This window comes from Mus caroli, unplaced genomic scaffold (genome assembly GCF_978045245.1).
Source record: "Mus caroli unplaced genomic scaffold, Mus_caroli_1 scaffold_12, whole genome shotgun sequence".
Lineage (NCBI taxonomy): Eukaryota > Metazoa > Chordata > Mammalia > Rodentia > Muridae > Mus > Mus caroli.
The window spans coordinates 88,319,095-88,343,529 of NW_028227267.1; positions in this window are offsets into that span (position 1 = coordinate 88,319,095).

A 24,435-nucleotide genomic window follows, 5' to 3' on the forward strand; every position below is an offset into this window, starting at 1 on the left:
TTAAGAAAATATCAGATAAAATTAATTATTTCCCTTTACTTATTTTAAGATTACAATATTAATGACCTAGTTAACTACCCATGGTGAAAACGTATCTTAATATATGCAATCTAATTGGATCTTCATTATTCAACCTTTTTAATTCTCAAATAAATCTTTAATAAATTCCTTTCAAAATAGAATTTGGAGGGTATTTGCTATTTTATGACACATGCTTTCATAGTCCTAATTTATATATCCAGATTTTTGTCAATTTTTAGGTATCTTTTGCAATTTTAAGTAGGCATTTCTGCAGAATATATTTACCATTGCTCAGATTTTTGCTTCTCATAAACTGTCATTGCATTATGGTTCTTACATGAGCAGAATTAATTCTTTTGCCTTTTGAAAGTGTCATAAGTTTCTAATGATATCTTATATTTCAAACTTAGAGTTTCTAAAATTACTTTAAGTTCTAATTTATTTTCATTTACTGCATGTTCTGAGCCTGGGGATCATCTATGAATGTATGTATTTGACATCAAACCATTAACATTTACATAAGTATACGTGTACATATAAAGAAAAGATTTATTCATCATATTGTGAGTCTGTAGATAAGTAAGTTAGATAAACATATCGATTGAGAGGACTAGATTGGTTAAGCTCTAGGTGGTTCCGAAGATTTGCTTTTGATATTGGAAAGCATCACAGTTCAATTCTAAGCACACATTTGGTGGGCTCTCAAAAATCTGTAAATTCCTCCAGCATTACAGCTACTAAAGTCATGCCTCTTAGGGGAAAGCATAGAGTTACAACTTAACTAAACCATCATAAGTATTCATTAAATTCTGTATATTTGTCCTTATGCCCACAGATAGGTGTAGTCCTCAATCCTCATCAAGATAACTTCTCTTTGCAACAGACATATTCCAATGCAGAAAAATACAACGAATTAAAATGCAGACATATAGAGAATAATCCCAGTGGCAACATCTATAAAATACTGTTGAACCTAAGGCAGGCAACGTTGTGGAAAGGGGACAAAAATCTTGTGTGATACTGAGGATCAGAGTGTTTGCTCTGATATTGTGTCTCCTAGTAATATCAAAGTCTACACTCATATCAATTTTCACTGACATGACTGCCTACACAAACGATGAACAAGAAAAATAACAATATATTTGCTAAGGTGGACATTGAAAGGCCTTTCACTACACAAAGTAGTACAAGCATGAAAGAAATCTTGAGCATGAAAAAAAAAAACAAACAGAAAAAAACTTTCACAGGGAAGAACATATACAAGGTGGTTATCAAATTACAAATGGTCAGCTCTGAAAACATATATACACACATGTGTAGACAATTGTGGAATGGATATTATTATAATGCATACAATATAACAACAGAAGAAAGTTTATGAATTTGAAAGGGAGCAATAAGAGATGAATACAATGCCTGAGAGGGAGAAAACAGAATTGTAAAAAGATGTAATTATTGTCTTAGGGGTTTACTGCTGTGAAAAGATGCCATGGCCAAGGCAACTCCTATAAGGGCAACATTTAATTGTGCCTGGCTTACAGGTTCAGAGGTTTGTTCTATTATCATTAAGGCAGGAGCATGGCAGCATCCAGGCAGATATTGTGCAGGAGGAGCTGAGAGTTCTACAACTTCATCCAAAGGCTGCTAGAAGAATGGCTTACAGGTAGCTAGGATGAGGTTATTGAAGCCCATACCTACAGTGACACACCTAATCCAACAGGGTCACAACTCCTAATGGTGCCATGCCCTAGGCCAAGTTTATACAAACCATCATATTCCACTCCCTGGTCTCCATAGGCTTGTACAAACTTATGTGTCTATGGGGGCCATACCTAGCAATTGCATAATGGAAAATAGTACATTTAGTCCAATTTCCAGAGTCTCATTATCTATAGCAGTCTCCACAATGTTACAAGTCCAAAGATTATATTTTCTTCTGAGGCTAATCCAGTCTCATATCTATAATCCCCAAAGCAACACAGAAACCCAGATGGGCAAACTCCATACTCTGCATCTCCATGTCTGATGTCAAAGCAATCTTCAGATCTCCACTCCTTTCTCATCTTTATTGACTGCAACAATTTTATTTCTCCTGTGCTGGTTCCACTCCATGTTAGAAGCTTTCTTCATTAAGATTTCCCACTACTCTGACATCTCTAACATCACAGGGTCTCCAAGGCAACTTCAACATTACAGCCTCTTGTTTCGATGTCTGGGATCTATACATGATATTTAGACTCCTTCAAAGACTTGGGTCACATCTCCAGCTCTGCATCTCAAGCACGCTAAGCCTAAGGTTTATCCACTCCACATTTGCTGCTGTTCTTGGTGGTAATCCATGGTACTGGCATCTCAAATATGCTAGGGTCTTCTGCTGGAACAAGGCTTCAACAATAGTCTCTCTTCATGGTGGCAAGCTTCAACTTCTTTGCATTACCCCTTCAGTCATAGGCTGACAACTGCAACTGAGGCTGTACTTTTACCAGTGTCCTTCCAAGGCCTCTCACAACGCCAACCATCAGCTGCTTTTCATGACCACTTTATATCTTCAAAACCAATTCCACCTGGATGATTCTTACATGTACATGTGCAGCTGGAGGATTGAGCACAAGGTCCCTAATGGAGGAGCTAGAGAAAGATCCAAAGAGTACGCATGTAGCAGAGAATGGCTTTATCTGTCATCAATGGGAGGGGAGGACCTTGGTCCTATGAAGGCCCAATGTATGGAGGGGAATGCTAGGGCTGTGAGAGGAAACCAGGAAGGGGCATAACATTTGAAATGTAAATAAATAAAATAACCAATAAATAAATAAAAATAAAAACATAAAATATATATATTTTTAAAAATAACGTTCTTTAGCAAGAATAACTAAGATAAACTAAAGAATGACACAAATTTGTGAATCTCCCCACTGAATGTGGGGAAAACAAAACCATTTAGGAACTGTTGATCATTCACCCACTGAGAAAAACAAGTTGGGAATTCTCAAAAAGTTAAAAATATCTGCCATATGATTCATCCATATCTCTTTTAAATATGTAGCCAGAAGTCTCTAAGTACTAGTTTGAACAAACTTGTTTCTTCATGTTAGTTACTGCTCAATTCAGAGTAGCATAGCCATGTAAGTAGCCTATATATCCACCAAACCATGACTTGGTAATTAAAATGTGGAATGCTCTTCAGCTATTAAGACAAAAGTGATACTATATTTTCCATTCCTGGAAGATTCCTCTCTTCTATTAATCTCTTAAGAAATCCTTATCTTCTCTATATTTTCTGATCAAAACACACAGCATGCACACACACAGACACACCATACCACACCATATACATGCCTGTGTGCACAGACATACATGCACACACACTTAAGAGCTCATATCCATTCATCAGAAAATATGAAATATGTGTTTGGGGGTAAGTGTTAATTTCATTTTGTACATTGTACATTTTGTTGAGATGTACATTATCTTCTTGTCAGTTGATGGACATCTCGACTGCTTCCTATTTCTTGCTGTTATGAATATAGTCATAATGAATATAAGTGAGCAAATATCTTTATAGTAAGATCCTTTGACTATATGCCCATGAGTGGTATAGCTTTTTCTCATGGTACAATGATTTCATTATTTTGACCAACTTCTACACCAGTGTGCACTACTGTCAGCAATTAATAAGTGTTCCTCTTTCTGTGACAGCATATGTTGTCATTTGTTTTATTGATAGTGGCCGTTCTGACTGTGGTAGGATAAAATCTTAAAGTAGTTTCAAGTTGCATTTCCCTGACAGCAACAATGATAACATGGCCAAGCTGCTAACATGGTCAAGAATCTAAGAATAGATAGGTCATGGGCCCTAGAAGAAAACCTACTATTACTATTTTGCTAACTGGCCATAGCAATAAAATGGTTCCTAATGACATATTGCTTTACCCATAGTCCCTGCCTTGCTCAGCCCTCATCAGAGAAGCATATTCTTACAGTTGATAGTAATTAACACAGAGTCCAACCGAGGTACAAAGAGTAAAAGATTTTGGATCAGTTATTTATAAATTGGAAGTCTTTATCAAAGCTTTTCCTTCAAGGCTCAGAAATCTATGTGGATGTTGAAGCAGAAAGATTACAAAAGTCAGAGATAGCAGATGAGTTCAAAGAAACAACATGTTCTAGAATCAATTGAGCTAGTATACATAGGTACTCACTGATGCTCTGACAGTATGCACAAAGCCTGCACAGGTTCAAAACAGAAATAGCCCCTTCCTGCAGGAAGGAAAATGGACATAATGGCCATTTCCTATCCCCAAAGCGATTTGCAATTGATAGTTTTTGGTAAAGTGATAAGCAGTTGTCTCCATTGGGGTGTCATTGGGTATATAATCACAAGGAGGACAAGTTCATGCCTAGGAGTAGGTGGCTAACACAAAAATGGGACGCTTTGTTTGTGTATGTTTTGTTTTACTTTGATTTGATTTAGGTTTTTTTTTTTTTTTGTCTTTTTAAAAATGTTTCATTGTCTTGAAAGAGATACACTACAGGAAGTTGAGTCGGGAGGGAGGTGGTGGAGAGAGATAGGAACTGGTGGACATGAAAGACTATCGTCAACATATGTTGTATAAAATTCCTAAATAAGACATGAATTATTTTTATGTGTGCAATTTAATGTATGCTTAAATATAAAGTTGTTCATAATTAATAATAAAACTTTAAATGTATATCTAATCATTATTAGTATATTAAATTTTTCACATTTTATTTTTATTCTCAAGACAATAATATACTTGCATTCTCCCCTTCCCTTTCCTCCTTCCAAATCCTCTCATATGTATGTTTCATTCAGCTTCAAGTTCAAGATGACTGCTTTCATTAATTTGTATTTCATGCATTTGCGCAGATACATGTTCATATAAAATTATAACCTGATCAGTCTGTATAATCTTGCTCCTAGTATATTATAAGGGCTGACCATTTGGAAAAGATCAAACACTTCTTCCTTGGAGAAGACCAATTCTCTGGCATCCAGCTTTGATCCATAGTTTATTGTTCTTTACATAGGGTTAAGGTTTGTGGACTTTTCTCCATCCACTTTGGAATGTTTGTTGTTATATTCCTTGTTCAGATTACATCATTTAGACTGTCGATTATTATTATTATTATTAATCATTCAATTTGTTCACATTTTAAATTATATTTCACTTCTAGGTTATCCCCTCCACCAACACCCCATCCAATGATATCCTACATTCTGGTTACCCCCTCTACAATCCCCCCATCCACATCTGTACTCTGCCCTCCCCTCTCCCCTTTGCCTGAATGAGGGTGCTCCCCCACCCACCCACACTGTCCTGCCCCACCAATCCAACATTCCCGTACTATGGGACATCAAACTGAGCCAACCATTAGGCTGTCTTGTTAGTGAAATTTTATCATGTAGTTTCTGGCATTACAAGGAGACACAATCTCACAGCATACTCTCTGATCCTAAGACTTTTACTGGAGCTTGGCACAAATTTCTACACACTGCCTTGGGTCTAGAAGCAATATTTACCTCTGGGGATCAGGAAGAATTTTAAATTTTTTGCTAAGAGTTTTTAAACAAGGTAAGTTGACCATGTTGGAAGACTACATAATAGAGGATATTTGTGCATTACAATTTGATAATGCTGTGTTAAAAAATTATACAAAGTTGAGTCAGTGGAGAAGGGTTGGAAAATCATCTGGAAAAAGGTGGTGATAGAGAGTGGATATGATCAAAACAGGTCTTAAGATACCCAAAATTTATAATTAAAAATGACTGACTATCTCAACCACATGTTCAAAGTAGGATAGATATACTATTTCTCCATTCTTTATAATTAGAGGCTCTTAAAACTTCTGAAATATAAACTCACAAAACTGAGAGAGCTATTTTATGGCTGCCACAACCTTCAAAATTTTTGATGGAAGTAAAAAATCTCATTCTGAATGAGTTAACGCAGATCTGTATAGTGATATTGGTAGGTAGTGGGCACTTTTTAAGTTGTGGAAAGTAGAATACAATGAGGACATCACATACATCATTTATAAGGTTTTTGTAGTTGTTGGGACAGCATCATTACTTCCATTGCTGTTTAAACCTGAAGGGTTTCCTAAAGCTATATCCAAAAACTTTGTTCTCTAGTTCATAATATTTTGAGGTGATGGACTCTTAGAATCTAGACTTAGAATCAAGTAGAAAGAAATGCAGTCCTTATGGATTTACAAGGACTACATTTTTATCTCGGTGAGCAATTTGTTCCATCTGGTTCTATCAATGATGTTCTTTTGCCTTGTCACAGAATCAAATGTCACAGGATAAGTAATAATTGACCAAAATCGCTGAGACTAAGAGTCACAACAAGTCTCTCATTTTTGTGAGTTTATTATCTCAATTACTTGTTACATAAGTGGAAATTTGACTAATACATCTAAATATAGTAAGATTGTATTAGGTAAGTGCATATGTTACCATGCAATTGACTCATTGTACCTATAAGTGTCACATATTTTATTACATTATTTTTTTTATGAAATAATCAACACAAGTCTCACCAAACAACATGGACTGGGCATCACTCAGGTAAAATATCAAAGAAAGAGTGGTAGAAGTTAAATCATTTAAAAATAATAATATAATAAGCCGGATTATGAGTTCCATAGTAAGTTTTACTAGAAATATTTCAATGTAAACCATAGAGACTATGTTAATGCAAGACTATGACAAATGTAGGAAAGCAGTAAGCATGCTATATGCTTAAACCATTTCTTAAATTCGAATATGAAGATGCATCAGGAACTAGCATAATGAATAAAGTGTTAGCACATCAAAGAGAAGTTTTAGAAGGTATTTATTTACTAGACCATTGCTTTGTTGAAAATGGGATCAAATGCGGAGGGTCAGACCACTGATTGATGGTAGGATGAAAAGATGAGACATGAGATTGCACATTCTCCTGTAGGATATGAGAAGGTTGGATCTGAAAGTGCCAGTATTTTAAAAAATGAGGCTATTAAACTGTTTTCCCTCCTGGGAAAAGTTTAGGTGTCTGTTATAAAGGACACCTTTTCCTTTGGGCAAAATAACTAAAGCAAAGAGATGGTATTGCTATAGCAGGCACCTGACGTCGTGAGGGCTGGCATCTGCACCATTTTTATAGCTCTAACCTTGGAAAGTCCTTTAGTGCTTTCTGTGTTACTTACCTCATCAGTAATATAAATATAATAGGGATTTGGGGAAGCTTAGTGAGATAATGTCTCTAATGTGGATTTAGAAATAAATTAGAGAAATTAGTTTCTTGCATGCACAGCCACTGGCAAGAGTGATAAAGTGAACATTTGCAGCCAGAGCTGTGTCAGAGGACCTTTCAACCAGGAAAACACATTCACACCTTTAACTCGTGAGTAAGCCCACATAACACACTGATTATGGCTTTTAAATGAACTCTAAATTTGCTGTTTAGACATTGTTAGCAAACTTAAAATCCCCACATGGAAGTTGCACTCTGGGATTAATTTATATTTATTAATACTGATCTCAAGTACTGTCCTGCAAATCGGGCCAAATAATGAAATTATTTCTAGTTTCTATGCTTATCATCCTGAAATCTCATTTAATGTGGAGATAAGTGGTCAGGAGGGAATTTTTAGGTGTAGTGCTTTAAAGCACAGATTTTTATCATAGGGAACATATTAGCCTAAGATGAGACACTTGGAAATATTCATTCAAATATAAATTATTTAGAGCCATCTTTTCTAACCATTTTATCCTTGAAATATCTTTTAATTATGACAATATATGTTCACAGGAATTTATTTTGTCTTAAGTAGATTTTCCCTCTTGTGGTAGCTGGATTCCAGGCTAACACAGCTGCACTTTTGTTTCTCTCAACTTCTGCTTGTCTCACTGCTTCACTCAGACCATTCTTATAGCAAGGCAGGAAAACAATGGCACAGGAAAAAAAATCACTTTAATCAGGAAGGGTATTTAAATACATGTAACTTCACATGAACAGTTTAATAGGCATTGGAGTACTGTGTCAGGAAAGAGATACCAGTTCACTACAAAAGGCAGCATCATGTTCAGCAATCTTTCATTTTCTTTCTGGATCCATAGAAGTTTGCAACTTGAATCTTTATGGGACTCAGAAGAGCTTTCATAAAATGGAAATAGTAGGACAGGTCTCTCTCAATTCCAGATCATTTGTATTAATCCCAAGTATGGTATCTCTCTTTGGCTTCCAAAAAAAAAAAAAAAAAGTCCATGGCATTCTTTTAAGAATGGTGAGGCTATGAATTAATTATTGATGATTAATGATTAATGTATTATAAGCTATTGGGTTTCTGAGTATTTCTATACTGTAGGACTTTTATGCACAATTCTATGAAAACCACTAGTTGGGACCCTGACCAAGTTGAATACTATGTTTTCATGATGAGGAGCTTTTAAGAGTTCAAGTACTTTTCTCATAAAATAGTGAGGTTGCAATGTGTTGAAAGACAGTATTAGGGAAAGGATCTCCATTACCTGTTTCACTTACCTTGAACTATATAATTACATCTAATGTCTTTAATATTTTATCACAGTCAATTCTATTACAAGGTGTTTTTCAGGGAAAAATACATGCAATCTTTTGATTCTTGAATATTTACCGTAAGGTGCCTTCTGTTCCAATAAATAAATAATTTTTTCTACCCATTTTGCTGTTGTATGACTTTATGGACTACTACTACCTGGAACCAAAGTATAAAACTCCAGATCCAGTCTACCATGTACCAAGCCACTGTTCCCACAGCTGAGCCGGAGGACCCCAATGTGTCCTCTGATTTTTTAGACCAATCAGGAAACAGTAGGATTTCTCTGGATATCTCATGACTGTGTGGATTCCTGTGTCATCACTCTATGTTAAGGACCCCTAGCCTGACCTCTTCCTGAAGATAAAGAAGTATAAATAATTATTACAACATTGGAGAAATATACTTCAAACCCAAAGTAGTCAGAAGAGAAGAAAAGTACATTTTATACTCATTACAGGAAAAAAATATACTAAGAATATGCTATAATCTTAAACATTTACTCACCAAACACCTAAATTTATGAAAGAAATACTATTAGATATAATAGATATATTAAATATAATGTTGTACGACTTAGCACCATGTTATTACCAATAGACAGGGAGGACTGTCAGACAAGTAGAAGAATTTTGGAGTTAAATTATATCATAAATGAATGTAACTGGAGATATTTACAGAACATATCACAGACACATTAAAGAAAATACCTTATCCTCAGTAGCCCATGGAACTTTCTCTAAGCTTTGTCCAAGACTGAGTGCATATTAGGAAACCAAACAAGCCCCCCAAATTACAAAAAGTGAAGGAAGATCTTGCATTCTATCTAGCCACATAAAGGCAAGGCCAAATAAATCATTTTTGGATATCCCCTCGATATATGTCCACTATTGTACCTTCAAGAACACCCTGACTTTCTAGTTATTGTTGTGTGGTTTGTAGGCATTATTTCTGGATAGTACTATAGATTATTTTTCTTCCTTAACAGCTTATTTAATTCATCATAATATGAGAGTTAGTCATCATAGAAGAGTTTTTCAAATCCAATCTAGGTTGAGTTTCTCCAAGTCCTGTGTGAAGGATGTACTTTCTTATTTTTACGGCAAGGGACATCTTTATGCATGTTCTGTACACACATACAAGTACACACACAGACATGCAAACACACACACAAGAGAGAGACAGAGAGAGAGAGAAAGAGAGAGAGAGAGAGAGAGAGAGAAAGAGAGACAGAGAGAGAGAGAGAGAGACAGAGAGAGAGAGAGAGAGAGAGAGAGAGAGAGAGAAATGAATTAAACAATGTAAACAATGGTTGGATGCTGGAGAGATGAAGTCCTGGTTCAGTGCTATATGTCCTCCAGACACAGTAAACCATTTATACCTCCTGCAAAAAATGCTTTGTACTATGGACCAAGCGTTCAAGTACCTGATATTGTGAGGAACATTTTTTATTTATAATTCAAAGCACCACACTTACCGAACTGTTTTATTCTTATTGCTGTTGTTTTGTTGCTTTTCTCAGTGTGAAACTTGCTAGAGTTATCTGAGAAGAGAGAACCTCAAAGGAAGAAATTACCATTCCACATTGACCTATGGTCAAATCATTGGACCATTATATTGACTAATTATGGATATGGTAGTGTTCAAATTATTATGTGTGGTACCATCCTCAGGCAAATAATTCTAACTTTTATACAAATCTAAGCTGAACAAGCCATGAGGAGCGAGGAAGTCAGTAGTTGTGGTGGTTTGAATATGTTTGGCCCATGGAACTTGCCACTGTTAGAAAGTGTGGCCCTGTTGGAATAGATATGACCTCATAGAAGGAAATGTTTCTCTGTAGAGTCATGCTTTGAGGGCTCCTCATACTCAGTATAGAAGAGAGCCTTCTCTTAGCTGCCTGCAAAACACAGTCTTTTTCTTGCTGTCTTTTAATCAAGATGTAGAACTCTTGGCTCCTCTAGCACCATGTCTGCCTGTACACTGCTATGCTTCCTGTCATGATGATATTGCAGTGAACCTCTGAAACTGTAAGCCAGACACAATTAAAGGTATCCCTTTATAAGAATTGCCTTGGCCATGGTGTTTCTCCATAGTATTGAAATGCTAAGACAGCAGCCTTGTGTTCCTTCATGGTGTCTGCATTAGTCCTTGTCTTGGGTTTCTGCCCTGACTTTCTCAGGTGATAGACTAAAAGTGAAATGAAATAAATTCTTTTCTGTACAAGTTACTTTTAGTCATGACCTTTATCACAGCAGTAAAAAGTTACTAAGACATCAACTGAGGGAGTTTGTATCACCAAACTAAAATGAAACTAATAAGATGCTTGAAAACAAAGATAGATCTGAAATAGCCAATAAAACTGGATTCTGGTTGCAGAAATAAGCTGTCTACAAATACTCTACAAAATATTCATGGGAGTTGTAGAGGAAGTTGGTTGCATAAATCAGTATGATGAAAATTATGGGAATTCAGCAGAATTGTTCAAAGTAAAAATGATATGTTAAATACTAAGGTTACTACCAGAAAAGTAATTGAAAAAAGTTGCAAAATATAATGAAAAATTCCCTGACATGTCACAAATGCAAATATTTCACAGGAAGTAAAAACAGAGGTCTACATAAGGCTAGACTCATAGAAGAGTTACATAAATAAAGTATGTTTAGGAATCACTGGTAATATGATAAAATATAGGTGAGTGTATAAAGTCATTTCTTAGCTGTATTTTCTGTCTCAAAGGAGGGAGAAGGTCTATTTTTTTTTTTTTATTATTCTTTTAATTCACTTCAGGACTTTGGGAAGAAATCATGTGGTTAGATCTTAGTAACAGGAGACCTTTATGGGCCTGTGTTCTCCTGCATGTGAATATGACTGCAGCACTCTGGCTTGCACTTATTTCCCGTTGGAAAGAACTTAAATTATTTTCAACTCTCAACATCACACTTGAGATGAGCTTTGGGAATCAAAATGCATCATTCCAATGGAAAGAAGAAATATCTAAAATAGAAATGTTGGGGTGCCAAAGAGAATTCTTAGCAAAACTCAAACTTTATTTCAGCTTTATCTTCTAGGCAGTCCTTAGGATTAAATGACTCAATTTATGTCTTTCTGTTGGATTCTGAGAAAGGGCCTCTCTCTGAAGTCTAGGCTAGCCTCAGATCCACTATGTAACCTGGGGTGCCACTATGCTGAGCTTAGAACAGAAGACAAAACTACACTATTCTGAATGATGTAAACTACATGTATGTTTGGTGGAAAAAAATATTTTTGTATGATGATCATAATAACTAAATTCAGACATTTACAAGTAAAATAAGTGTTTGTACAAGAGTGAATATCCTCTAAACTCGGAGTTAACCAAAGAATTAATTACTATTAAGTCTGGACAAAAGCCTAGAAGGCCTGGGAAAAGAGAAGATGAAATGTCTCCAAACATTGCAAAAGGTTCCAGAGTTGCAAAACTGGCATCAGGTGAGCATCAATCTGTTAGAATTTTAAGGAGGTTTGAAACATCTCCAAGTGTATGGTAAGAGAGGCAGAGCTCTATAACAGTGTATAAGGAAGATAAATGTCACTGAAGTGTAGCACCAGCTATAGCTTGAAAATGGATGTTTGTATTTATTACCAATTATTGTTCATCCTTCTGCTTATTTTATTTTCATTATTGTCTTAACCTTTTGCTAAAATTTCCCACTTATTTTTATACATGCATTTCAGAAAGAAGTGGCAAACATTTATGTGTAGAATTTTCAGGATGGGTTATCTGAGCCCATGTGATATATACATGTTTTTATTTCCTCAGATGAGAGAATGAGATAACATTCCCAAGCCTTCTAGCTTTTTCTGACATCTCACTGGTTCAGCTCAGCTGTTCTGGCCTAAAATCCTAAGATAACTAATGCAAACTTGGTTTTTTGGCTTCTGGCTATATTGCTCGGCCTGGTCTCCAACTAATTCTGGCAATATGTTTTAATCGTTTTGCTCCTTTTCATTCTTCAGTCGTTCGGTCTTTACATGCATCTAGTTTGTTCTCTCTGCAACCTATCTTTGTAAAACTGTCCCAGTAAGAAACTCCTAGTAAAGATAATTCTCCTGTGAGTTAAGCATATGTTGTCTCTGATTATTCTGATAAATCTTTCTGTGATTTATCACTATGTCTACCCCTCAATAATAGATCACTATCAAACATGGGTGCTTCCTTCTATAAATCAAGGTGACCTTTATTATTTGTGATTAATGCCACAGCAGCCATGTTGATGGATTTAAATTCTTCTACATTTTTGTGAGCACTTGGTATTTTAATTTTGGTGTTGTTGAACTTAATCAAAATTATTTATACATTATATAATGTTCTTTGAGAATACTTCCTTAATATTCTGCTAACTTTCTTTATCAAGCCTTTCATCTATATTTAGACTTTGTTTTCTAATTTCTTCTACATTGATTTCAGTCACAAAAATAGTTTTACATATCTATATTTAATTTAGATTTCACAAATGAGAAAAAAGTCAACATTCATTTTTCTTGTTTTAAATTTCTATTGTAATAAACATTCTATTTCATACAATACACCCAACCTAGTACCCCCTTACCTACCTCCATATCCCCTAGGTCATTCTCCATTCATTTCCTCTTCAGAAAAGAGCAGGCTTCCATTAGACAACAGCTAAGTGGAACAAAATAAGAAACAATAAGACAAGGCAAAAACCCTCATATAGAGACTGGGCAAGTAGGGAGAAATGACTCTCAAGAGCAGACTAAAGAATCAGGGATAAGTGTATCTATCCCAGTGTTAGGAGAGTCCCACACTCCCACCCACCCATACACACACACATACACTAAACATCCATAATGTATACACAGAGAACTTGAAGAAATCTATGCAGGCCCCATGATTGCCACTCCAGTGTTCATGAGCCAGCCCATGGGAGATCTTATTTGATTCGGTGGGTCATGTTATTCAGGTGTTCTTCATTCTATTTGACTCTGATAATCTTTCCTCCCCATCTTCCATTGGGTTCCCAGATCTCCAAGGAGAAAGACCCAATTGAGACCTTCAATTTAGACACTTTCTAAATAATGTGTGAATGTAGATTTCTGTACCACTTCCCATCTACTTCCAAATAAAACCTCTCTCATGGCAACTGGACAAGCAAATATGAGTATAACAGAATATCATTAAGAATTTTATCTATCTATCTACCTATCTATCTATCTATCTATCTATCTATCTATCTATCTATCTATCTATCTATCTATTTTTTTATATCACTTGTGCCAAAGAAACTAGAACTTAGGCATAAAACCTCTATGAAGTCACATGTTCAGCCCCTCAATGTTCAATAAGCTGTGTGGATGCTATCCTCAGTAAGCGGGAATATTTATTTTTCTAACATTGAGTATACTGTTAGATTTTTGTCAACTTAATATAACTTAATACCCACAAAGAGTGATTCACCATGAGAAAATATCTCAACCACTGGATTGTCCTTAGGGAAGGTTGTGGGACATTTTTTCTGATTAATAATTAATATGGGGGGAATGAGTTCTCCATGGGTGGTACACAAGTCCTGGACAATTAATCCTAAATGGTTTAAAAAACAGAATGAGGACACTGTGGAGAAAGAGCTAGCAGGCAACATTTTTCCTATGGTCCCTGCTAGAGTTCCTGCTTACAGTTTTCTGCCTTATGCTTGCAATCTGACTTTCCTTCATGTTGAAATACAACTATAAGCCAACATAAACCCTTTACCCCATAAGCTGAATTTTTCTCTATTTGGATTTGGATTATGATTGCATTTATAAGAGAGGTGAGAGTTATAAGAAATGTTGCAAGGGCAGAGGAGCAATATAGAGGGATGGGGAATGGTATTGTGGTGTGTGATGTGAAATTCTCAAAGAATCAATTAAATAGTTTAAAATATAATGGCCTTATTTATATATTTTGGATATTAGCCCTCTATTGGATATGGGATTAGTAAAGATCTTTTTTCCAATCTGTAGGTTTGCTATGTGTTTTGCAGAAGATTTCCAGTTTCCTGAGGTCCCATTTATTAATTCTTCATCTGAGTATGAGCCATTGGAGTTCTGTTTAAAAAATTTCCCCCTGTGCCCATGAGTTCAAGGCTCTTTCCCATTTTCTCTTCTATTAGATTCAGTGTTTCTGGCTTTATGTTGAGGTCCTTGATCTACTTGGACTTGCACTTTGTGCAAGGTGAGAAATATGGGTCTATTTTTATTTTTCTACATGCTGAAAGCTAGTTAAACCAGCACCATTTGTTGAAGATAATTTGTTCATAGAAGTCTTGTTTGTGATAGCCAGGAGCTGGAAACAACCTAGATGCCCCACAACAGAAGAATGAATACAGAAAATGTGGTTCATTTACACAATGGAATACCACTCAGCTATTAAGAATGAGAATATCCTGAGTTTTGCAGGCTAATTGATGGAACTAGAAAATATCATCCTGAGTGAGGTAACTCAGACCCAAAAGAGCATTCATGATATGTACTCACTAATAAGTGGATATTAGCAAAAAAAGGAAAAGTACAGAATACTCAAGATACATTCCACAGAACTCAAAAAGTTCAACAAGCTGAAGGGCCCAAATGAAGATGACTTATTTCTCACTTGGGATTGTGAAGAAAGTAACCATAACGGGGGAGGGAGGAAGGGAAGGACCTTGCAGGGAAAGTGGATGGAGGGCAGAGATGAATATGATATGGTATAGGGTTCGGGAAAAGAACTAAGCCCTGTAGACCAGTAGACAGAATGAAAGCAGGCAACCTGGGGAGATAGGAGGGTGGGGAGACCCTCCAGAATGTACCTGAGACCTGTAGCATAAGAGACTCTCAGGTCTCAAAGGAAGTTTATATTTTAAACTATTTAATTGATTCTTTGAGAATTTCACATCACACACCACAATACCATTCCCCATCCCTCTATATTGCTCCTCTGCCCTTGCAACATTTCACCTTAGATGAAATGTCCTACATTGGGGGAGGGAACTTGGAGAGGCCACCTCCAGCAGAAAGGTTGCTATCCCACAGTCAAAACTCTGACCCATAATTGATTCTGTTTGAAAGAACTCCAGGAATGGAAATGGAGAGGAGCCGGAGGAAAAGAAGGTCCAGAAACAGGCCCAAAGTGGGATCTAGCTCAAGGGGAGGCCCCAAGGCTTGACAGTATTACTAAGACTATGGAAGACCTATCATGTTTGCCCTATGAAAGACACAAAAAGCAGGTGAAAGAGTCAGAGGCAAACATTTGTGCCCAACCAATGGACAGAAGCTGATGATCCTTGTGGTTGAATTAGGGAAATGCTGGAAGAAGCTGAGAAGGAGGACAACCCTGTAGGAGGACCAGCCATCTCAATTTATCTTGACCCCCGAGATTTCTCAGATACTGGAAAACCAACGAGGCAGCATACCTCGTCTGATATGAGGTCCCCAGAACTGCCGGGTCTGGGTTTATTCAGAGAACATGCATCTAATCCTCAAGAGACTGCAGAACCCAGGGAGTTTAGAGACCTGGTGGGGTTGGGATGGTTGGTGGGGACATCCTCTTGGACAAAGGAATTGAGGAGGAGGTATGGGATGTGGAACAGTTGGAAGGTGGACAGTGAAGGGAATAAAATCTGGAGTTTAAAATAAGATAAATAAAACAATAAATAAGTGATTAAAACATGATGACATTTATTTCACATATTGCTTCCCTTTGGTGTATGATTCTATTGTAAAACTCATTTTACTTCATGTATTACTTTATTAGAATATTTACATTTACAGAGGAGAAGTAATTAAAGCAAAATGTGTTATCAAATATACTCAATAAAATTAGTTAATGGTATCTATATATGCAAAAAGTAAATACTATAACACATTGTCAACAGTAATAAGAAAAAGTGAAAGAAATGGCCAGGCATACATGTGAGTTTGAATCCTAGCATATCATTTTAAGACATCCTATAAATTATTGGAGGCTAATCCAAATAACCATCATGTTTTAGGTTTTACACAAAGCATAGATTACATGTTCTGAGATCTATTTACTCTTTAATGATTTCCATTCCAGAGAAGATGGAATTTCAATGTAGCTTTAATTTTTCATTTCCTGTATTTCAAGTTGTATTGAAGTTTTCTATGTGTATTGACCATTTGCATTGCTTTTGAGAACTGTTTTACCTCATCTATTGATTGAGTTGTCTAACTTGATACTTTGTCTTTGAAGACTTTTTCAAATATATTAATGCATAATTAATACATTTAATTAAAACTTCTTTTTTTCATTTTAGTGTGGTAAGACTTTCATAATTATGGAACATACTTAAAAAACTAACAAACTATCAAAGTTCTAAAATATGTGACATTGTTTTTCTTTATGCTTTAAATGTAAGTAAACATTTAATTTTTACTAATTCCTAAATAATGTAAACTACTGTTGTTCAGGAAAAAAAAAAAACAAAAAACCTGCATTTTCACTCCTGATGCTTATTTTAGAGTGAAACTCCATTAGTGATGATATTTATGCCAGGTTTATGTCTATTTATTGATTTTCCACATGGAGAACATATGTAATTAGAGAAAAACACTTAAGTCTAAATTTGTCAAATTGAGCTTATATAAATTATCTGAAGTGTGTTTGAAGAAATTTACCCCATGTAAAGCTTAAAAACACAGGCATTGAGTTTAATGCTTTTAAAAGATATGTCATTATATAAAATCAAAAATTGAAAAGAAAACTCTTGAAGCAGGAATTAGAAAGTATTTTTAATTTATTTATTTATTTATTTATTTATTTATTTATTAGATAGGTTCACCTTAGAAGTCAATTGCCAGCCTTCCTCATGAATGTATCTTTTATATGCTTGATGTAATTGTCATCTCAGAGGTTTACTGATGAATAAGCTCATCTTTCTAGTTCTTCCTCAACTCAGCTCTTCTGGTTCCAACTCCTTTCCAAGCTAACTGACTCAGTCTGGAGTCTCCCTGAATTTCTCTGCTGGGCCTCAAACTAACTCTGTCAATTTGTTCTAATGTTCTGGCTCTTTTGTCTCTGGCTTCAAGTGCTATTGTTGACCTGTACCAAAGAACCTCTACCCCACTGCACTGAACTCTCTTCCTACACTGCTCCTAAATAGCTTTTCTAGGGAGAGAGGGTCATATCCTATCTCTTGAGTCATTCTGTAAAATCTATCTCTGATTTGTCACTTTGCTTGCCCCTTAATTAGCTGTCATTGGTTAGGATTAAATGTGTGTGCTAAAGGATTCTAGCCAGAGGTATTAAAGGTTTGTACTAAGGGTGTGTCTGCATTCCAGTGGGATCACACAGACCAAGAAGTCCTTTGGATATGATAAAGACAGTCATTTCGCAGGAATAAAATTTCCCTTAAAAAACCTAGTAGAAACCTGCAAGTTCTTAGTTAGTGGCCCAACTTCAAGACAAAATTCAGAGAATGACAAAGACAAAGGAAGATAGCCTATTTCCTTCTTAGATATATCTATGTTGTTGTCGGGAACATGTACCACACACATACATCACATACAGAAAGGAATTCACTTACAGACACATACATCTATTCTTGGTTGCTGTATAGTCTTCTAACACATCTCATACAATATTCCATTCATATTAATGAATTCTAGAGTTGAAAATAAAAAAAATTAGCATTATAATGAAGCAGGTATATATCCAATTCCAATTCATCTTTTAAAACTTAGTAACATAATGCACTATTCTTGGGTTATGCTATGAACTAACTTTTCAATCAAGTTAAATTTGTGGTATTAAATTTGATAAAATTCTAACCCCTTTTTTCTCCCCAAGTGTTTTTCTGATTTTCTTATTATGCTTTAAATGAAAACACTATTTTTTTTCTTTTTTCTTTTTTTTTTTTAAATAAATAGTGGGGTATGTATTTGGCTGTTACTAAGCATCTACCTTCACTAGTTCCTATAAATAATCATAATGTAAGTGAAAAGGATCATTTTTCAATGTATGACGTACTTGGTCAAATGTTTGTTGTTTTATTTTATTTTTGAGGCAGGGTTTATCTGTGTAGCCCTGGCTGTCCTGGAACTCACTCTGTAGACCAGGTGGCCTTGAACTCAGAAATCCACCTTCCTCTGCCTCCCAAGTGCTGGGATTAAAGGCATGCGCCACCATGGCCCAGCATGTTCAAAAATATTTTTATTTTATATTTTAAAAATTTATTTATTATATTTATAATGTCTTTACCTATATTTGTGCAATGGGGTATAAAGTGGCTTAAATTAATCATCCTCCTCAATAAATTATTATGAAATATGTTTTGCTACTTTAATTTATAATTAAGTAAGACTGGTAAATAGGTTATTTAATATGTAATGTTGGATAATTTTTATTTTTATCTTATTACTTCTCAGGTTTGTAAAGAACTATTAAAAATAACTTCAATAAAGAAACAGCACACACACTGATTTTTGAAAAATTCAGTTTATTTTTAAAATTTTGATGGACAATCTTTTCTGTATAAAGCAGCTACAGAAACTATAGTAAAATGAGCTGTTTTCTGAGAAATATTGGAAACAAAATAATCTCTTAGATTCTCATTTTCTTTAATAAAGTTTCAAGTTGTTGCTAAATTAAAATGTTACCAAAATTATACCTATTTTAAAAAGTATTGGTTGCTTTCAAAATGCATTTATCTACTAATATATAAATCAAACATGGATTTCTGATTATTGATGTTATTTGAGAACAATTTTTAATGAAAACAAATTTTATTCAAAATTGTATAATGTTTTTAAATAAGAACAATTCTTATAATTTTAATACAAAATTCTATGATACAGAGATACATAAAATTTGCCAAGAATGAAAGGTATGCAAAGCATCAATTAGATAGGAATTTTAATTTTCCTATGGGCTACTACTGAAAGATAATAATTTACTAACTAAAATATTAAAATTACCCATCACTTATATGATCCAGATCAAATTAATTGTCATGAGAAAAAATTAGAAATTTTGAAAGAGTCAATAATTTTGTTGGTGTTGGTAGTTCTCTGTGGGTTACAGATTTATGAAGAGAGACCCAAAATACTTTCATTTAAAATTATATTTAAACAAAGTTAGAAGATAGTGTATATTCCTTGAACAAAGAACAAATAGGTTCATTTGCTTCCAGGTAGAGAAATACCATGTGTACTCTTAGGGAAGTATATAAAAGTATTTTAGTATTAAAAGGTTTAGAGATTCTAGGCTTGATTTTCTTCTATATAGCATAGATGGCCATAGGCAGCAATCATTATATCATTTCCTATTAAACTGTGGGAACTGTCTATATATGCTGAAGGTCTGAGAGATAATAAAGGCTGATGGACTGAGTAGAGTTAGTAGTGTGACTAATAGACTCCTTTTATCTCTGACCCAGGATTCTTAAAACTCCAGCTCAAACCTAAGATACATGACAAGCTAAGGTAAATCTGATAGAATCTTGAAACTTTTATTGTTCTTGACAAAGTGCCCTCAATTCTTCTCCCTGCATTTACTAACAAACAAAGTTTACTCTTGGATTCCTTGTGTTAGTTGAAATGATCTTGCAAACTGACCACAATTGTGTTGATATATATGTAGAAATATTACACTATTTACACAAATATTAATATGTATTCTAATGACTGGTGCAATGAAACTAAAACTATTTTATTGAAAAATAATGCTGTATTAGATATTAGATAATATTTTATTTGTTGTTTTAGTCAGTTATGTGTAGGTTAACAAATTATGTCAAATATAACTCATAAATGCACTGCACGATAGTAGCTTTTATAAAAAAATGAATACTGATTCTTCTTTCATACATTACTTTCTGAGCATAGTTTGTACCTCAATCCACACTTACAGTTACTCCAGATATTACCTGTGACTCCTTAAGTCTCCATTCCTCTTCAGAAAAAGCAGACCTCTAAGAGACCAAAGCAGACCAAATATGATGAAACAAGATGCAGTAAGACAATGCGAAAGTCCACATTATGTAGCTGGACAAGGGAACTCAGTGGGAGGAAGAGTCACAAGAGCCAGGAAAAGATCAGAGACGCACCTGCTTCCACTCTTAGAAGTACCACAAAACACATCAATCTAACACTCATAACATATATGCAGAGGACCAGATACCAGACCCTTAAAAGCCCTGGTCTTGCAGCTTCAGTCTCTGTGAGTCTATATGTGCCTTGCTTAGTTGATTTTATGAGCTATGTTCTCCTGGTATCTTAAACCTCCTCTGACTTGTTAAATTTTTCTCTACTTTCTTTTGTGACATAACCAGATCTGCAAGGGGGAAAAAGCCAATGGAGAGCTCCAATTAAGACTCTCCCTCTTCCTCTTCCTCTCACTCTCCCTATCCCTCTCACTTTCCCTCCCTCCCTCTCTCTCTCTCTCTCTCTCTCTCTCTCTCTCTCTCTCTCCCCTTCTCCTCTTCCTCCCCCTCTCCCTCCTCCCCCCCTCTGTTTATATATAGTGTCTGGCTTTGGATTTTTGTACCTGCTCCAACCTGCTGCTGGCTGAATTCTCTCTGAGTACTGGACAAGGCTTCAGTCTTTGAGTATAACAAAATACCATTAGGTATTATTTCATTGTTTTTTTTTTTTTTTTTGGTTCTACCCAAGGTCTCTGGGCTTTCCAGTCTTAGGCAGTGTGTAGGACATAGGATTCCTTTTGTGTTATGGACCTCAAGTTAAACAAAATATTGGTTGGTCTCTCCCACAATTTCTATACTACAATTGTCGCAGGCAAGACAAAGTGTTTACATGGACGGTTTTGCAGTTTGTTTGTTGTTGCAGTTGCTTTTTGGTGTAGAATGCAGAATATCTAATCAAGGAGACTAGAATATAGGGGTGAAGTCTTCATGTCGGTACACAGTCAACCTCTTTATGTTCAATTAGTTGTATGGATGCTGTCTTCAACAATGGACACCCTGCTGTCTGGTTTTGGAGAACTACCCCTCTATCTGAGCATCACCTCGACTGGGCTCAAGAAGGGATGGGAATAGAATGGAAATCAAATGATGGGGAAAGGGATGACTAGGATAGTGTAGCATAAGAAAGCTGGAATTGGTGTGCAGTGAAAATTTTCCTAGAATGTATGAGGGTCACAATAATGAGGACTCCAAGTAATAAGGAATATGTAGTCTGAACTTACCATTTTTTTTCTTGTAGCCAGACAAGGCTTCAGTGGTGAGACCAAGTTACATATGCTTGAGTTGTTGGCCAAGAATGTACCATGAATATTCTAGGTGGTAGCTTTTAAACACACTGTAATTCACTTAAAATAATCAGCATTTCTAATCAGTACTGCTTTCAATGCAGGGTGCTACTTGAGAACAGTTGTACATAATTCCTCATGTTTAAATATATGAAAGATAAATTTGAGGTTTCTATAACTGAGATATTTCCTTTGTTTTCCTCATACCCTTTGTTATGATTATGTGTTTTTATGATATTCAGAATATATAAGACCTTAGTTAAACACATGTCTGTGGAGATATCTTTGCCCAGATGACGTTTTCTTCTACTGTATGACTTAATCAGTTTGCCTTGGTCCCTAAAGGAGACTTAGGCTTACAGTTTCACATGTATAATTCATATGTGAAGCCTCAATGTAGACAAGCAGGTCAATTTTCATTGGAATATGGCTTATTATATATACAGGCAATTGGAGACTTATATACCCAATCTCACATTACTCTGATATAAATATTGTTTTCATTTCTATAGGTGGATATCATGAGTATTGGAAAAAATTAGTGAAAATGTGTATTTAGTTTAAAAGAATAATGTTTACTTCAAATGTGCAAGATTTAGTAATTAAGTCTACTTATATTTTTAGAGTGTGAAGTAGATTCTGGCAGGGCCAGAACTAGCTGTTTTCAAAAACATTTAGTGATACTGATCTTCTGAGGTTCACCATAAGGAAAACATCCTGAGTTTTCCTGAGTGACTTCATGCTATGGATCACAAAGCTGCTAAAGACCTTCCTGTTCTTCATGTTCACATAAAATAGTCATAACCATAAATCTGATTGGATTTAATTATTTATAACAATAGATCTGATTTTTATTTTTTTTTTGTAACCTGAGACTTTACATAAATATAATGAAATAGACTTAAGACCAGTGTCTGATAACTTTGGGTCTACTGTTTCATAGTGAGGGAATTTTATTTCAATACAAACACCAATCCAGATAGTTGTTTTATAACTCTAGTTACTCTTCTCTTTCATCTGAGGAAATGACTATAGTCAGTTTAAAATTCTACTTTTGTGAATCAAATTATAAGTGTGTATAACTAATTCAAATAACGCTATCAACACTTTGTAACTTTTTTAATCAATTTATATTCTTCTGTATTGTGAGGAACACATCTTTATACTTTTTATTGTTATATTCTAGCCTCTTTATAACTATGTGTTCTAGTCTCTATATAATTATGTGTTACCAAAGAACCCTTATATATGTAATAGGTATTAACATGGAAAATTAGCTTTTTTACCATAGTATAATGTCTTAAATCAGTTTTTTCCTTGGGTCTCTTGTTTTATTTCTAACACATACTAAGTACAATTTTTTTTATATCCCTTTGTTTTTGTATTGATTATTGATATTAGACAAACATTTAATGAGGGCTACTTTTAATCTGGATGAAACATAAAAATCTCTTCTTTCATTAAATATATCTACTAGGGAAGAATCTATAATTTGCTTTTAAAATGAGAGTAGATAACTTATACCCATATAAGTACGATAAGTATTTTATTTCCAGCAAATATACACATTCCACAAATACTTGCCAGCTTCAAAAATTAAATTAAGCAAAAAAAAAAAAAAAAAGAAAATTGAGGTATACTACACTTGCTTTTTATTATAGCATGACTTCAAAATAAAAGTCTTGCCAGGCAGTGTTGGCATACACCTTTAATCCCAGCACTTGGGAGGCAGAGTCAGGAAGATTTCTGAGTTTGAGGCCAGCTTGGTCTAAAGAGTGAGTTCCAGGACAGCCAGGGCTACAAAGAGAAGCCCTGTCTCAACCCCCCTCCCCCAATAAATAAATAAATAAATAAATAAATAAATAAGTAAATAAATAAATAATCTGGCAAATATTTTTGCAGTATGTTTCATACACACATTGTATCATCCTATTGGATGGGGGAAGAGAGAAATTCCTGAGGGCCAGCAGAAAGAATGGAAACATGCAACCTCGGGGGGGGGGGGTTTGGAAGTTGGAGGGACCCTCCAGAATGTACCAGAGACCTGGAAGGTGAGAGACTCAGGACTTAAAGAGAGGGACCTTAGATGAAATGCCCTACATTGGGGAGAGGGAACTTAGAGAGCCTACCTCCAGTAGAAAGACAAAAGGTATCAAATGAGGGATGGGGTTGCCATCTCACCTTCAAAACTCTTACCCATAATTGTACCTGTCTGAAAGAACTACAGGGATAGAAATGGAGAAGAGCCCGAGGAAAAGAAGATCCAGCAACAGATCCAAATGGGATCCAGCTCAAGGGGAGGCCCCAAGGCCTCACACTATTGCAGAGGCTACAGAACATTCACAAAAAGGAACCTATAATGACTGCCCCCTAAAGACTCAATAAGCATCTGAAAGAGTCATACACCCAACCAATGGACAGAAGCTACTGCCCCCTGTGGTTGAATAAGGAGAAAGCTGGAAGAAGCTGAGAAAGAGGGCGACCCTGTAGAAGGACCAGCAGTCTCAGTTAACCTGTACCCTGAGATCTCTCAGATACTTGAACACCTACCAGACAGCATATGAGACCCCCCACACATATACAGGAGA